Genomic DNA, 17,828 nt, shown 5'->3' on the forward strand with positions numbered 1-17,828 from the left:
TTTTGTGAGAAATGAAGTTGAGATATCAGGCAATCACCATCACTTCCTAAATGCTTACTATGTGCCATGTTCTGTGATAGCACCTGGAGGCAAAGAAAGGAGGTCAGGAAACCATGAAAAAATCCCTGTCTCAAGAACCTTATATTCTATATATATATATATATATATATATATATATATATATAGGTTTATTTAAAATAAGTGCATATAGGATGCATAATTGTATAGAGATACATATATGCATAGGATAAACATCTATCTAGCTATGTCTATATATGTGTACATACATACATAGAAGTTAAGTCTTGAAGAAAACAAATAGCAAATAGGTTAGCACCACTGGATAGTAGTGTGTGAAGGGGACTGAAACATAAAAAACTATAGAGAAGAGTAGGGATACAAAGACCTTAAATCTCAAACAGAGAAGTTCACATTTGATCCTAGAGATAATAGGGAGCCACTGAATTTACTAAGGATAAAAGATGATGCAGTCAGATCTACACTTTAGGAAAATCACTTTGGCAGCTGTCAGGATGATGGCCTTAAGTGGGGAGAGATGAGTTATGGAGACCAGTTAAAAGGCTTTTGTGATAGTCCAGGAGGAGGTGATGAGGACCTTAAATCAATGCTGATGGGTATATAAGTAAAAAGAAAGGAGGTATGTGTGAAATATCAGAAAGCAGAAATAAGGTTTGATAATGCATTGGATGTGCACTATAACAGTGAAGTTGTGAGCTTGAATGGCTGAGAAGATGATGGTACCTTAAATCAGAAGTGTCAAATTCACATCGGAGTGCACCTAATCATATTAAAAGGTAATTGGGAAATGTTTAATAAAAACCATAAATTATGTTAATGGGTAATTTGCTAAGACAATATGTTCTTTGTAGCATTCTATTTCTATTTGAGTTTGATACTACTCTCTTAAATAGGGAAGTTAGGAAGTGGAGAGATTGCATGGAGGAAAGATGTTAAGTTCCTGTTTGGACTTGTTGAATTTTAGATGCTTTTAGGGCTTCTTAAACTTTTTCCACTCATGACCTCTCTTTGCCTGAGAAATTTTTACACAATGCCAGGTATATATTTATATATAAAATAGATATACAAATCAAGCATATATTGATGATAAATCACAATTTTGTAAGCCCTACATTCAATTACAAAATTCCACTTAGGGTGGAGATCCACAGTTTAATAAGCTTTGGGCTATGGAACATCCAGTTCTATTTCTAAAAAGACAATTAGAAATTGGGAACTGGATCACAAAAGAGTAAGACTAGATACAGAGATTTGAGAATTATGTTCAAAGAAAAGAACATCGAACCCATAGGAGCTGTTGATATTACCAAGTAAGGTAGTAGAAAGTAGGGGGCAGGGAAGAGAAAGCTAGGGGTTGAATTTTGATTGGTGTGCATTACATGGTTGAAAATCCAGCAAAGGTGAAAGAGCATAAGTCAGAGAGTTAGAAGGTGAATTAAGAGAAAGCAGTATCACTAAAACCTAGAGATGACAGCATTTCTAGGAAAAGATGATTAACAACATCAAATTCCACAGGGAAGTCCTAAAGGATGCAGACTGAGAATAAATCATAGGATATGACCATTAAAAGATTATTGGTAACATTCCCAGTTTAGAAACAATGAAAAGATACCCCCAAAAAAGTTCTAGTAAATGAAGAAAATTCACAAAGAATATCAGTCACGACATAGAATCATAAAACTGCAGATGTGATAGAGACTGTAGAGAATATCCATTCTAAACTTCTCATTTTATATTAAAGGAATCTTAAGACAATAGAGAGAAAGGTTCAGATCAACCTTTTAAGGTTTTGTGGTTTACTTTATTCATGTGTATGTCTAGCAAAGCTAAAAAAAAAAAAAAAAAAACAAATACGAAGTATATACTAGTTATTTTAAATTAGGAGCACAAAAATTGTTTGAAAAATCTTATCTGAACTATTCTACTCTAGTATTTTCTTTGAAACTAAGGTAAAGTGATCAGAGCTATCTCCAAGCATGCTAGATTTAGAGGGTGATGATAGTACTTAAATCCTTCAAGACAATAAAAATAAATAACAAAGCTTATCACTAATCTTGCAAGATTGGATGAGCTCCTCCCCACACCATCCTGTTCATCTCCCAACAATAAATCCAGGATATGCTCTGTAGTGTCTATCTTGGGCAGAGATTGTAGTCCTTGCCCCAGGTTCTAAAGTTCTTAGTTACATTTCTATTTTCATCCATTTTGACTTGCACTTTAAGTCTTTTAGAAAAAAGTTTGGAATTTACTTTTTTGTCAACACATTTTTTTTTACTTAATAGTATTTTATTTTTTTCCAATTACATGTTAAGATAGTTTTCAATATTCATCTCTGTAAGATTTTAAACTCCAAATTTTTCTCCTTTCCTCCCTTCTCTCCCTCTCCCTAAGACAGCAAGCAATATATTAAAGGATACATGTACAATCATGTTAAACGTATTTTGGAACTTTCTTTAACCCAAACTGGACTCTTGAGGCTATGTGATACCATCTTTTAATGGGCAGAGCCATAAGACAAAAATGCAGTTTTGAGTGGCCACAAGACATAAAAGTAATGACATCAATCTTTCTCAATGCCCAGGTGTATCCATTTATAAAGTAGGTATCACATGGGAGATACCTGACAATATCGAAAAGAACAGGATGAGGTTGCATTTGCCTGTGCTTTGGAATCTTTGGGTGCAAGAGAGGCAATACATGCTGTTGTTATTACTCCTGATGCCAACTTCCAGATGGAGTTCTGGAATTGCATTCAGTTCCTTAGTTTTCAAAATCTGCTCAGCAAGTTCTCCCAGGGATGCTATTGGGCTGGGCAGCACCATTGTTTTTCTTTGTCACCATGGAGCTGCTGTATTCAATCATAGCTACAAGAGCACCAGAACGACTGGAGAAGGGAAGCCAGCGCCAGAGCCTACTGGCAGCCTTTGGAGAAACTTGGGGGTGAGAAACAAAAAATCGCAGTAAACCTAAACCACTTCTGCCAATGGATTGTTTAGCCAATGCTTCTCTGGAGTTAGTATACGATCTCTCTGCAGTGAAGCAAATCAACACATGTGGAAAAAAGTTTCCCACAGATCCCTTAGTGAAAGCATTTAGATATCAATTATTTGAATTTAGAGGCAGCTAGGTAGGATTGTAAATAAAATGCTAGACTTAGAATCATTTCAAATGTGACTTTAGAAATTTATTAACTATGTGACCTTGAGCAAGCCATTTAATGTCTGTCTGCCTCAGTTGCCTTAACTATAAAATGGGGACAACACCAACTTTCAAGGATTTCTGAGTTATAAAGTGCTTAGCACCATGACTGGCACACATTAGGCATTTAATAAATGCTTGTTCTTTGTTTCTTTCTTTCCTAAACTTTTTTCTCAAGTAGTTAAATTCTGGGCTATATCAGCAATATCGTTAAGTTTTAGTTTAGTTTAGTTTTGTTTTTGTCTGGACCTGTGATTTCATCAATGTAGAAAACACCCAAAGTAAAAGGAAGGTTTCCAGTTTTCTGCAATTTATAGTCTTCAAAAGCTACCCATTATATAGTGTCTGGAAGTATTTAGAATATTACAGAATAGCATATTGAAAGCTGGAAAAAACTTGAGGCCATCTAGTCCAACACTGTCATTTTTCAGACAAGCAAACCAAGGTCTAAGGAATTGAACAACTTGTCCAAGCCCACCTAAAGGTAAGCATTGGGGTAAGTAAGAGTCAAGCCCAGGGCCTCAACTGGTTTGTATCAGAGGCAATACTTCAATCCATGTTATTTCTGACTCTAATATAAGTACTATTTGTACTAGCATGTGTATGGATATAAATATATTTCTGTATTTATGTGATTTGAAACTAAATGTTGCTTTTTTTTTTTCCTTTTAATACTATCATCTCATCTGAGACTTAAAATTCCCAGACCCATATGATCCCAATAGTACTAATTCATTTTATAGTCTGTTCCAAAAGGTATAATAACTTCAGAATTATAAATGCTAAAAACATAAGAACATTTGACAGTTAATTATTTACATATTAGATATGTTTTTATTAAAATTCAGCATGACCAACGTGGGACTATACATCTTTTTCGCTGGTTTTTAAAACTTTGTTTAAACTTTCATAAAAGGTTATTCATTGATTGAAAAGATTGAATTTTATAGTTGTAAGAGCATTCAAAGAATGATGTTTTGATAACTATGCAACCATTTTGATATGACCACTTAAGAAAAAGTCAAATGGAGATTGATCAGGTAACTGAGGTAGCCAAGCTAGAAGATTTCCTCTATAGATTCATGGACTTGAGAAAATATCATCCAGAAATTGTACATCATTTTGTACATCATGAAAAGTTAAAATCTTTGTTAAAATTAAAATTAACCACTGATTTTTCAAAATTCACAAAATCAGAGAAGAATGTAAGAAACTTATATCACTAATCTTTCAAATGATTTTTTCTCTGTTTGTAGCATTTATACTTCTGAAATTATTAAATCTTAAAACTGTACTAAAACTTTTGGGACAGGAATAGTAGCCTCTGTTATCAATCAAATGTTATTAGTAATAATTGAACTCTATATGAATACCCACAATGAAAATTTATATATAACATATACACATTTATTCCAGTATTCACTATGGATTATGAATGATTTCACTTCTCAAATCTTTCTCAGAGCTTCCCCTAGAAGAACTGTATTGTCAAACTGAGAATAATGTTAGAAAACATAATAATTTATCAACAACTTTTAAGTGCTTAAGAAGGAAACAGGTATCATAGGAACCCAAATTCTCTAAACCCTTACCCCACAGGCTCTCTGAGTAGTGTCTTCATTGATGTGGAAGAAACTTTAGTTCATCACAGTGCTCTGCTGCAATTATTTGGCCCTGAAGTCTCCATTACTCTCAGAAGGGCTATTAGTAATGGTTAAAATCCTACCATCTCTCCAGGATCCTTCATGTCAGTATTTTGGAATTTTATTTTGCCATAATCTCAGATCTCAGTCTTTCATGAAGGTATTCTGCCCATTGGGATACAACCATCAATTCTCTCTTTATTGTCCAAAACATATCTAGTACAGGAAGTTGTTGACCTTTGAAAGATTTAGATTTCCTCAAAGTACAGTTCAGGTGTGCAAATTCACTCTACCAGTGCAGATCCCAATGATTCTATCTTTAAATGATAAGTGCATGTACTAAATTCAGTGCATGTACTAAAATTGAAACAAAACAAAGGTTCTGAGATGAGAACAGCACATATATTTGTGAAGTATTCCTTTTTTTGTTTTTGTTTTTCCTCTTTAGAATTTTTTTTTCCCCTGGGATGGTCCTCTTGGAGTGAGTAGGGAATAGGATATAGGGGTAAATTCAGATACTGTGAAAACAAGGGCTTAATTTATTTTTAAAAAGATAAGTGATAGAGAATTTCCTGAGCCAGAATTTTGTTTGTTTACTTCTTTTTCTTTCTTTCTTACTTTCTTTTTTTCCCCATTCAAAGAAAATAATTTGTTCCGGGCCTTGAACAAAATCCAAACTAAAAGGTTTTTGAAAGCTTTCTTTAGATGTCAAGTTGAGCTTCTCTGTGTCTCTCAGACAAAAGGTTAACTCTGTGAGTGTCCTAGTCTATTAATCTTTTTGAAATCTTGCCCTCCTTTTTAGAACTTGTATCCTGGTGCATGATGGGGATTTTCTAACAGATCATCTTGTGGATCTGGCTATAGTGAAATTAAAGATTATTTCTTGGCAATCCAGTATCATTTGGAAGTGACTGTTTTCTCGTAGTGAAATTTGCCACTCATGAAACTTGGTTACACCTAAAATTTTTTTTGAAATTATCTTATCACTCTTCATTATTACCAAATTCTTAGAGGGGTAAGGAGGAAGAAATTATTGTGAGTAATCCCCTCCCACCTAGAATTCCTTCTGCCATATTATGAACCATAGTCCAAGAGACTACATCATAGTAAGTGAGTTCGAGGATGTCTTTCCTTATCAATTCACAAGCAAGTTAAAATCTCTAAAAATAAGGGCAAGCAGGAATAGAAACCTAAATTTCTCCATAAACAGTTTTCTCTGTAGACACAAGCACTGTGTAATACTGTAGATTCCCCAAGCATCACACAGAAAATTAAAATGGAACAAAGTTTAAACATATCTAAACTCCAAAATGGTATTGCTAGGAAACCTGAATAATAATAATAAAAATTTTTAAAAAGCATGAGTAATCAAGAAGCAGGATAATTTTTATTCACAGTGAAGTCTATTTGGGTACAACCAGAGTTATTCCTTGTTGGATTATATCTCCCAGTATATTTTAAAGACTCATTTTTTTTTTTTTTAGTTTCTTTTGCTGTCATGGCTCTCTCTGTCTTTCTCTGTCTCAGTGTGTTTCTACATCTCTTTTCTCTATCTTTGTCTCTCTCTGTCTCTGTCCAAAATTTTCCAATTCTGATTATTTTCAGCTCTCTCCAATTCTGTTTTGAAGCATTTCAGAATCATTCAACACAAGCACTGTATAAACAGAAGAAGTGGGTGTTTGGATCATTATGGAGGTAATCATTATAAAATATCCCTAGTCTAATTCATTTTCTTTTTCATTTATAAAGACAAAATGAAACCATTAGTCATTTTTTTTATTTCCATTTTTTCAAGTGTGCTCTAGTCATTAACTTTTAAAGTCCCAGGTATAGAATTTCACTCTACATTTTCTTTCTTTTTTTTTTTTTTTAGGTGAAAAGAAAATACGCTTTGATTTTTACATTTAGTGGCACAATTGAAATAAGCTTTTGAAAAAGCATCTTCCTCCTTCCCTTTCCCGTCCTTTCATTGTAAGGGCGACAATAAAACACAAACACAAATGTAAAGAATTATTGGTTTAGATGTTTTTTGCCTCCCTTTCAAGCTCTTGTTTGATGTTTGCCTCCAGAATGCCAGCGTTGTTGCAACCCCCGGCTTGAAGCATTTTCCCCATTGCTTGTGCCATTGCAAACATTCCCTTAGTATTAAGGCAAATCAGAATCAGGAGGTATCTAATTGCCCTGGTTTTGATTTTGTTAATACAAAGTGAAAGGTTATAATGGAGCAGTAAAATTTCTTAAAGCTGTAGTCATCGGCAGCCACCCAAACTCCCCAGCAAGTGAAATAGAAAGCTTTTCAAAGCTTCAAAAAGCAAACAGGAAAATAAAAAAGTTACAGGAAATGACAATAGATGTAGGAGCAGGTTCATAACCTTTTTATAGAAATGTTACTTTCTGGCAGGAGGAGACCATGATTATGTTTTTTTTTTTTAATGAATCATAACCGCTTCCCCATGAAACACTTACAAATATTCATATTAGCTTCCTCAAGTTTGGGGGCAGCTGGTGAATTCCACAATACATTGAGCATTCCCTGCACAAACATTCCTCTTTCTATCTCTTTTTCCCCTTTCCCTTTTAATCATATTTGCTTCTATTCCTTTTGGATTTTCAGGAATCTCCAGGGCCATACTCATTTTCACTCATTCTTCTGGGTAATGGGTGTCTTATTCCTACCTGAGTGATGTGTAAGCAGTATCCAGGTGTAATGAATTCTCCCCCCCCCCCCACACACATATTTAAAATCTCAATCACACCAGAATGCTGCTGAGTATCAATTTAACATAGAGAATATTAAAATAGTAATGTCAACATTTTTTTAGGTCTTTCACTGTTTTTATTGATTTTACTGAATGGTAGAAGAAGGAGGTCACTTGAATAGTTGAGTAAAGCTGTCTCTGTTCGGCACTTGCCAAGAGAAAGCCATCAACAGAAACTTCAGCAGACCCTGAAGTTGGCTCATACTCTTACTTTCAAATATTCACCACTGCCAGCCCCAGCTTCAAAGTCTCCCAGCCATGACTCTTTTGTTTGTTCTGAGCCCCTGGGGTGGTAAATTGCCTGCAAAAGTGAGGAAGAGCTTGATGAGTTTAGGTGGTTTGAAGTTGCAGTAAGTAAAAAGTCATTCTGTGTATTTTACTCCCTGACAAACTAGTTAAGAGTATAGAAGACCACTGATAGAATTTTCTTTTCAATACTTAAAAGCTTTTAGGAAAAAGTGAATGCTCCCTGGGAAGATTAAGCCTCATTCACACCTTAGTGTGAATAATTTTAATCAGATCACTAGAGCAACACCTAGGTGACATACCTGCATTCAGGAAATGAGAGTTTTGACTACAGGGCAAGGGGGGTTAGGAGACTATAGTGTTCCACATCAAACAGCAATACAACAATCAGGGAAGAACAGCTCTATTAAAGATGGCAGGGGATTCAGGATAAAATATGAGGTCATTAAAATAACCATACAATTTCCCCACAACACCCCAGGCCTCTCCAGTCTCCTCTTATTCAATTCTGAGCCTAATTCGCTGTCTATTTGCACACACATGCACGTCGGTATGTATATATACTTACATATATGGAGTGCAATAAATATGATGGATTTGAATTTAGGAGGCATGGGAATTTTGGACCAATCAACTTCCCTTTTTATCCTTCAGTTTTCAAATTTGTAGAAATGAAAGTATTATATTAGATTAAGTTCTCTTCCAGCTCAGATATATTATATAGATATAGATAGATTAAATATACATGCACATGCATTGATGCACATACAGACACATGGATTTATGTATATATGTAGGTGTGAGTATGTACACAAGCTCTGCATTAAAAAAAGATGGAATAGGGGAATTAAGAGGAAAGAAAGTGAATAATATTGTCAAAATAATATAGTCATTTTGAATGAGGAACTGTCAGACACGATTCACTGATGTCTTTATGATGTTAAGAAAGACAGGAAGCTCCCTACCACTTTGGGTGGACCTCTCCCCTCCCCCAATGATGTGAATTTGTGGGAAGACATAAACAAGAGTTGCATCAGGTCTGTATCATTGGAGAAAATGTTTAAACTGTAGAGACAGCAGATCCTTTGAGTCTTTTGAGAATGGAAGAGGAAGAGTTCTGGAGGATGGAACATTTTCAAAGAGGACAGCACTGGCTGGGCTAGAGACAGCCAAAGGATAGCATAAAGGCAGTAGGCGTCTCAGAAAAGTAAAAGGGAAGGAAGAGAGAAAATGCAGTGCATCAAGAATGAACTTAACTTGAAGTTTTGTCTAGTTATAGATGACAACTAATTTCTTCTGTAAAGCTTTTCTCTCTTGCCTTTATGACATTTGACAGGTATGCTGCAAGTATCTGAATTAGAGGAAGGAAAGAGAAGGGAATAATCATTTATTAAGTATTACTATGTGCCTGGTACTATACTAAGTATACTTAATTTTAAAAAAAAATATTATCTTGTTTGATCCTCAAAACAACCTGGGAGGTATGTGCTACTGTACAGTTGAGGGAACAGACAAAAGTTAAATGATTTCCCCAATCCCCAAACTAAGACATGTCTGAGATTGGATTTGAACTCAGATATTCTCCACTCTTAATCCAGCACTTTATGTACTGTACTACCTAGCTGCCTCTAAAGGAAGAAATAATTGATTTGAAATACGGTAAACTAATTTGAAATAATGTGAACCTCAGTGTCTATCATTTTTCCCCATCTTCTCTACTCCAATGAGATCAATTAAATCTAGTGCCCCACCCCTTATCTCCTGCCCTGACTTCCCCCACCCCAAGAGTGAAGGTAGAGGGGGAAAATATAAGAGGAGTAAGACACTTATGCATGAACATCCCCTCTCTCTCTGTTTTTCTCTGTGTGTCTCTGTCTCTGTCTGTCTCTGTCTCTGTCTCTGTCTCTCTGTCTCTCTCACACACATACAAACAGAGGGTCTCTCTGCTTCTCTTTGTTTCTGTGTCTCTGTCTCTGTGTGTCTCTGTCTCTGTCTCTGCTTCTTTGTGTGTGTCTCTGTGTGTGTGTGTGTCTCTCTGTCTCTTTCTTTGTCTTTCTCTGTCATTGTCTATCTGTCTTTCTGTCTGTCACACACACACACATACACACACTACACTGTGTCTGTCTCTCTGAATAAGGAGAATCTGAGCCCAGATTTTTTTTTACTCCAAATTCAGTAGTCTTTCTACCCATACTACACTGCCCAAAGGTTTGTTTGAATGAATGCATGCATCCCATATTACATAAGCAGATCAGCATATGACAAATGAAAAAGGAAACATCTTAGAAACCTAGGTGTTATCTGAATGTCCTTGGATAAATTTCTTACATTCAAAATCTCAGTTTTCTCAACTGTAAAATTATGTATAATTACATACGTGTATAATTGTGTGTGTGTGTGTGTGTGTGTGTGTGTGTGTGTGTAGATAAACATTATGGTGATTTCAAGTTCTAAATCATCAGTCCTATGCCTTTAAACTCTTCCAAACTCTAATAGCTTTGCCACCCTTCCCCACATACACAATCACCACCATACCTAGCTGCTTGCCCTGCATTTTTGTGCATAATTTACCTCACTTTATCAAACCAACAATTCCTTTGATTGGGGAACCAAGGCAATCCTGTGAATCAAGTTGGCTCTATTCTAAAGCCATCTGAGACTGTCCCCAAGTCCAAAATATTACAAGGGACCTGCTCCGTTATTAATCTAACAAAACTTTCTGCTCAGCAAGCCATGGAAAAGTTTGCTTTGGGGTAATACAAAATTAAATATTTATAGGAAAACAAGTTCTTCAGCTATAGGGATGTTCTCAGGGACAGCACATTTGACTTATCACAAAGAGCAAAGTCTCCTCTAGGATACTGGCAACCACATATAACAAAAGACATGATTAAGGAGCTGATACTTTCCACAGGCTGAGAGCAAGGCTTTGCTGTTGTTGCTCTTTTAATCTCACAACATGGACTCTCCTGCAGATGTAAAGGTCATTTCTTTAAGACACATTTTGAGTTGACAAAAAAAAATGCCCTGCAGCCCACATGAAAGTATGAAATTTTGTTCTTGGTGCTGTTTTTTATTTGCTGATATGACAAGGTGCCTAAGTAGCCTTGACCTGCTTATGGGTTTAGTAACAACCTCCATTTTTTTTCACATGCTATTGAAAATGTTATCAGCAGACTATTTGCCACATACTTCTTGAGAATCAGAAATGTGTTGGAGTTTTTCATGGGAATTTGGCTTGCCAGAGGCAAAGTTGTACCAAGATCAGTCTTACACAAAGGTGAAGTAAGGGGCTGCTTATGAAGGTTGATTTTGCCTCCAAAACATCTCCCCTAAAAGCTTATTTCAGATGCTTGAAATTCCACCACAAAAATGCCTTAACTGTAGATTCAAAGATGACTTTCTTATTTAGGAATAACTAATAGTTTTGATGTCTAACATGTTGCAATGTCTAATGAATTTATTAGATATTTTATGTTTAGCTGAGAACTTAATAACTGAAATCTAAGAGAGTTACATAACAAACTAGTTTCTTTAACTGGCATAGTAGATAGAGTACCAGACCTGAAGTTTAAAAGTCTCCATTCTGAGTTCAAATCTGTCTTCAAACACTTATTAGCTATCTGTGTGACTCTAGGCAAGCTTCTTTATCATCTTTACTTCAATTCCTTCATCTGAAAATGAACTGGAGAAGGAAATGGCAACCCACTTCATTATCTTTGTAAAGAAAACCCTAAAATGGGGTCATAAAAGTATGACGTGTGAAACAACTGAACAACAAAGAATTATATATGAATTTGTATGTATATTATATCTATGTAAAAACATACACACATACATGTATTTATACTATACTTGCATATACACACATGTGTTTTGGACATGTGTGAATATTATATACACATAAACATATTCATATATGGCATATATAACATAGCACATGTATATAATTCAATATTATAACTATTTAGTTATATAAAATGTGAAACAAGAAAAGGCATGCATTTAAGAGCAGTATAATGAAGATTTTTGTTATTTTTATAAAATTCCAGATCCACTCTGTGGTTTAAAGCAGAGGTCCTCAAACTTTTTAAATAGGGGGCCAGTTCACTGTTCCTCAGACTGTTGGAGGACCGGACTATAGTAAAAACAAAAACTTTGTTTTGTGGGCCTTTAAATAAAGAAACTTCATAGCTCTGGGTGAGGGGAATAATCATCCTCAGCTGCTGCCTCTGGCCCGTGGGCCATAGCTTAAGGACCCCTGGAAACTGTACACATATGATATATGTATATATGTGACATATATGACATATATGTAATTATATGTTTTTATAAAACAGTCTTCAAAAGATGATGGTTCTTATAAACACCTTCATGCCAACTTGTTAGTGACTAAACATACTCTGTGTGTGTGTGTGTGTGTGTATGTGTGTGTGTGTATGTGTGTGTTCTAAATGGCATAATGGATAGATTTCCAGGCCTGGAGTCAAGAAGATCTGATTTTAAATTCACACACACACACACACACACACACACATTTACTAATTGTATGATCCTAGACAACTCATTTAAACTTCTATTTGCCTAATTTCTTTATTTATAAAATGGGAATAATAATAGAACCTGTCCCATCTTGTTTGTGGAAATCAAAGAAGACAATAATTATGAAGTGCTTATCACAGTGCCTAAAATATAGTGAACATTACAAATGTTATTATTATTTATTATTATTATTATTTTATGTCCATGTATATATAGATATGCATATATATACTTACATACTTCTTCCCTAGTCAGATACATTTGGATATTGCATTTTATTCTGGGCACTATGCTTTTAAAGGAACATTGATGAGGTTGCAGTCACTCATTCGAGTGCATTTTAAAAAATTATTGGAATGGTCCCAACATATCAAAAGAACTGGGGATAAAATCTGGAGAAAAAAAGTAGATAAAAGATAATTGTCTTAGTTGTGATGAAGACGAGCAATATGGTTTGTTATGCATAGTGTCAAAGCACAGAACTAGGAACAAGAAGATGAAAATATTCAGCTCATTATAAGACAAAGACAAACAAAGGGAAATCCCCCACTCCTTTATAAATAAATCTATATAAGAGTGTAGTAAGAATGATAAATGTTGGAGGGAATGTAGGAAAACTGGAACATTAATACATTGTTGGTAGAGTTGGTCTGATCCAACCATTCTGGAGAGAAATTTGGAACTGTGCCCAACAGGCTATAAAACTGTGCATACTTTTTGATCCAGCAGTGCTATTATTGAGTCTGTATCCCAAAGAGATCTTAAAGGAGAGAAAATGACCCATTTGGTCAAAATTTTTGAAGCAGCTATTTTTGTGATGGCAAAGAATTGGAAAATGAGAAGATGTCCATTAATTGAGTGATGGCTGAATAAGTTATAGTACATGAAAGTAATGGAATATTATTGTTTTATAAAAATGATGAACAGTCTGATTTTAGAAAAGCCTGGAAAGATTTACATGAACTGATGCTGAGTGAAACAAGTAGGGCCAGGAAAATATTGTACACAGCAACAAATTTGTGTGAAGATCAAGTATGATAAAATTGGTTCTTCTCCACAATTCAGTGATCCAAATCCCAATTTTGATGGAAAAAGTCATTCACATTCAGAGAGAGACCTATGGAGACTGAATGTGGATCAACATACATTATTTTTATCTTCTTTTTTTCTCATGGTTTCTCCCTTTTGTTCTGATTTTTCTCCCAACATAACTGATATGGAAATGGGAAAAATGAATTTACATGTATAACCTAAAAAAAAATTTTTTAAAGAGTGTAATGAGCTGTCTCAGAAGTGGTATTCAATTATTTACTTGTTGAATACATCAGAAAAGGATTTTTGTTGAGGTCCAGAATGTACTGTGATGTACTTTGAGGTCTGTTCTAGTGATTTAGTGACAATACCATTCAGAGTTGAGTTAGATCACTGTCCTGAGAACATAGCCTTGAGTTGCAACACACACTGACTACATGGGACCCTGGGCAGATGGGACAAAATAAACAGAGGCAATCACAAACAAGAAAAAAATTGAAAAGGAAGATGGAGTTGTACATCAGAAGACCAGACAACCGAAGATGCCAGGAAAGCCAGACACTTCCTTTAACTCTTTTTCCAAAATACTTCCATTCTGATCATAAACAAAGAATAGTTTATTCCATATTCCCATTCACAAGTTACTCTTGGATAAAACTACCCAGAATCCTATTCCAATTAGATCAGTGATGTCTGAGTAGGATTTGTCATATCTACAAAAGGGGCCAAGGAAAGTCTTTTGAAGCCAAATCACCAGGCAAAATTTCCATGGTAGAAGGCATTTATTGCTTTCTTTCCTCACTCTGGAAAAGAATAAAAAGTGCATTCCCACAGGTCTTATTATGCATACATATGGGTCCAGGTCTTTAATATACTTAACAGAGGAACTAGATTTTTTCCCGGCATTTCTTTCTTTCTTTCCTTCTTTGTTTCTTTGTTTCTTTCTTTCTTTTTTAACCTTCATTGCTTTTGGGGGGAAAACAACAGAGATTTAGACCATGACTTGGCCAATTAATACCTGTATATTATTGAGCAACATCAGTTAGCCTCTGGCCTCAAGTCTTGATCAATAAAATGGCAGATTTTAACTCCATAACTCTAATTTCCCTTGAGACTCTAAAGTTCAGATTCTATAATTTCTGTTGCTTATAGACCTCCCCTCACAGAGTTTGTACTCTGATAAGTTTGCCTCATTTCAATCCAATTCACAAGTAAGCTAAATATATATAAATATATAAAAAGCTAAATATGACAGGAAATGAAGGACAGATTAATAAAATATTTGTGAGGATTAATGACTAATATTACATCTTTCATTTTTATAAGACCCAATCCAAATTTTGAAATAAATTTCAGAAACAGAGTTTAATTTTTATACTCCTTTATAAATAAATCTATATAAGAGTGTAGTAAGAATGATAAATGTTGGAGGGAATGTAGGAAAACTGGAACATTAATACATTGTTGGTAGAGTTGGTCTGATCCAACCATTCTGGAGAGCAATTTGGAACTATGCTCAAAAAGTTATCAAACTGTGCATAGCCTTTGATCCAGCAGTGCTATTATTGAGTCTGTATCCCAAAGAGATCTTAAAGGAGAGAAAATGACCCATTTGGTCAAAATTTTTGAAGCAGCTATTTTTGTGATGGCAAAGAATTGGAAAATGAGAAGATGTCCATTAATTGAGTGATGGCTGAATAAGTTATAGTACATGAAAGTAATGGAATATTATTGTTTTATAAAAATGATGAACAGTCTGATTTTAGAAAAGCCTGGAAAGATTTACATGAACTGATGCTGAGTGAAACAAGTAGGGCCAGGAAAATATTGTACACAGCAACAAATTTGTGTGAAGATCAAGTATGATAAAATTGGTTCTTCTCCACAATTCAGTGATCCAAATCCCAATTTTGATGGAAAAAGTCATTCACATTCAGAGAGAGACCTATGGAGACTGAATGTGGATCAACATACATTATTTTTATCTTCTTTTTTTCTCATGGTTTCTCCCTTTTGTTCTGATTTTTCTCCCAACATAACTGATATGGAAATGGGAAAAATGAATTTACATGTATAACCTAAAAAAAAATTTTTTAAAGAGTGTAATGAGCTGTCTCAGAAGTGGTATTCAATTATTTACTTGTTGAATACATCAGAAAAGGATTTTTGTTGAGGTCCAGAATGTACTGTGATGTACTTTGAGGTCTGTTCTAGTGATTTAGTGACAATACCATTCAGAGTTGAGTTAGATCACTGTCCTGAGAACATAGCCTTGAGTTGCAACACACACTGACTACATGGGACCCTGGGCAGATGGGACAAAATAAACAGAGGCAATCACAAACAAGAAAAAAATTGAAAAGGAAGATGGAGTTGTACATCAGAAGACCAGACAACCGAAGATGCCAGGAAAGCCAGACACTTCCTTTAACTCTTTTTCCAAAATACTTCCATTCTGATCATAAACAAAGAATAGTTTATTCCATATTCCCATTCACAAGTTACTCTTGGATAAAACTACCCAGAATCCTATTCCAATTAGATCAGTGATGTCTGAGTAGGATTTGTCATATCTACAAAAGGGGCCAAGGAAAGTCTTTTGAAGCCAAATCACCAGGCAAAATTTCCATGGTAGAAGGCATTTATTGCTTTCTTTCCTCACTCTGGAAAAGAATAAAAAGTGCATTCCCACAGGTCTTATTATGCATACATATGGGTCCAGGTCTTTAATATACTTAACAGAGGAACTAGATTTTTTCCCGGCATTTCTTTCTTTCTTTCCTTCTTTGTTTCTTTGTTTCTTTCTTTCTTTTTTAACCTTCATTGCTTTTGGGGGGAAAACAACAGGGAGTCATGACCAACCTGTAATAATAGAGTTAAGTACATGGCCTCAAAACTAAAGCTCTTTATTCTATTTTTAACTTCACAGATTAGTCAGTCTTCACCAAATGAAGAAAATATGTACAGTCTATACTTATTTGTCCATACCAATGAAAAGAATCAGATTCTATACCTTCTATTATATACATATATATACATATATACACACACACACATATACATATATGTATATATATATATATATAATTTCTATATACCTTCTAAATTCTATATCTTCTAAATTCTGTCAGCTTGAGCATTGGAATGCAACGATTTTTTTTTCTTGCTTTCTTAAGTATATTGTAATCATGATGACATGAATGTATTCAGTGAAAAAAAACACTAGTTCTGAAGTCAGAGGACATGGGTTCAAATACTGCCTCAGTGACTTTAGGTAAGTCACTAAACAGTTTCTGATATGTAAAATGAGTGGGTTACATTAGACAGCTATAAGATCCCTTCTAACTCTAAGTTCATGATTGTAAATCAATTGATACCTTTATCAATAAACTAATGTTTATTAATCAACCACTATGCACTAAGCAACATGGATACAAGTAGTAATTAGAGACAGCTGGATAAAATGATGGTTAAAGCACAAGATTTGGAATTATTTACCCTTTCTGTGCCTCAGTCCCCTCATTTATAAAATGAGGATAATACTAATTATTTTAGAAAGTTATTGTAAGAATCAAATGAAATCAAATATGTAAAGTGCTGTTTTAATGCTAGTTAATAATATTATTATTATAATACTGTTATGTTTAAGTACAAAGAACGAAACAAGTCCTACCCACAAAAATCTTACACTCCAATAAGGGAGACAACAAGGAGATAGATAGACAGGTAGGTAGGTAGGTAGGTACATAATAGATATGTGTGTGTGCGCATGTGTGTGCATAGAGTACGTGATCACCCAACTCTTACTCACCTGTGACTATAGAATGCATATCTCAATAAACTGTCTTGTCATACAAGCTAAACTATGTTGAGGAGATCAATGGGCCTTATCATCCATTGCATCCTTGATCATCACCTGATGTCTTTCCACTGAACTTTGATGACTCAGAGAGAATGAGACTGACAACTTCATGCAGCTTTGCCTCACTTCAATCCAATTCACAAGTAAGCTAAAATATCACCTGTGATATCATTGCTCCTCTCTGAAAATGGAAGACAAACAACAATATGCAGCACATAAACAGAAAGTGGATAAGGTCAAATACAAATATTTACAAAATAGTTTTTGAAGAAAAGCAATACAAGTTAGAAGGATCTGGAAAGCTTCATGCATAAGATAGTACTTGAACTGCATTTTAAAGGAATAAGAATTACTACAATTATATAGCTCCTTAAGATTTGTAAAGCAAAAATTTACAAGTATTATCTCATTTGACTTTAAATCCAATCTGTATTTCCTGAACACATACCAGTTGATCCCAGGAAGAGCCAGTCTAATGATACTTTGGGAAAACTGGTCCAGAGTATA

General features: G+C 34.7%; 1 long non-coding RNA gene across 2 annotated transcripts; it reads left to right on the forward strand.

Moving 5' to 3' along the window:
- The first annotated feature begins 3,646 nt into the window (after nucleotides 1–3,646).
- On the forward strand, nucleotides 3,647–6,890 carry LOC127538862 (uncharacterized). Of its 2 annotated transcripts, XR_007947778.1 has the most exons (3): nucleotides 3,647–3,721; nucleotides 6,509–6,575; nucleotides 6,754–6,890. It is a non-coding gene; the product is annotated as an uncharacterized LOC127538862 (long non-coding RNA). The 2 variants fall into 2 exon arrangements; XR_007947774.1 differs by lacking the exon at nucleotides 3,647–3,721 and having other exon boundaries at nucleotides 6,373–6,575.
- Nucleotides 6,891–17,828: the final 10,938 nt, after the last annotated feature.

Source organism: Antechinus flavipes, chromosome 1 (assembly GCF_016432865.1).
Source record: "Antechinus flavipes isolate AdamAnt ecotype Samford, QLD, Australia chromosome 1, AdamAnt_v2, whole genome shotgun sequence".
In the NCBI taxonomy this organism is placed as follows: Eukaryota; Metazoa; Chordata; class Mammalia; order Dasyuromorphia; family Dasyuridae; genus Antechinus; species Antechinus flavipes.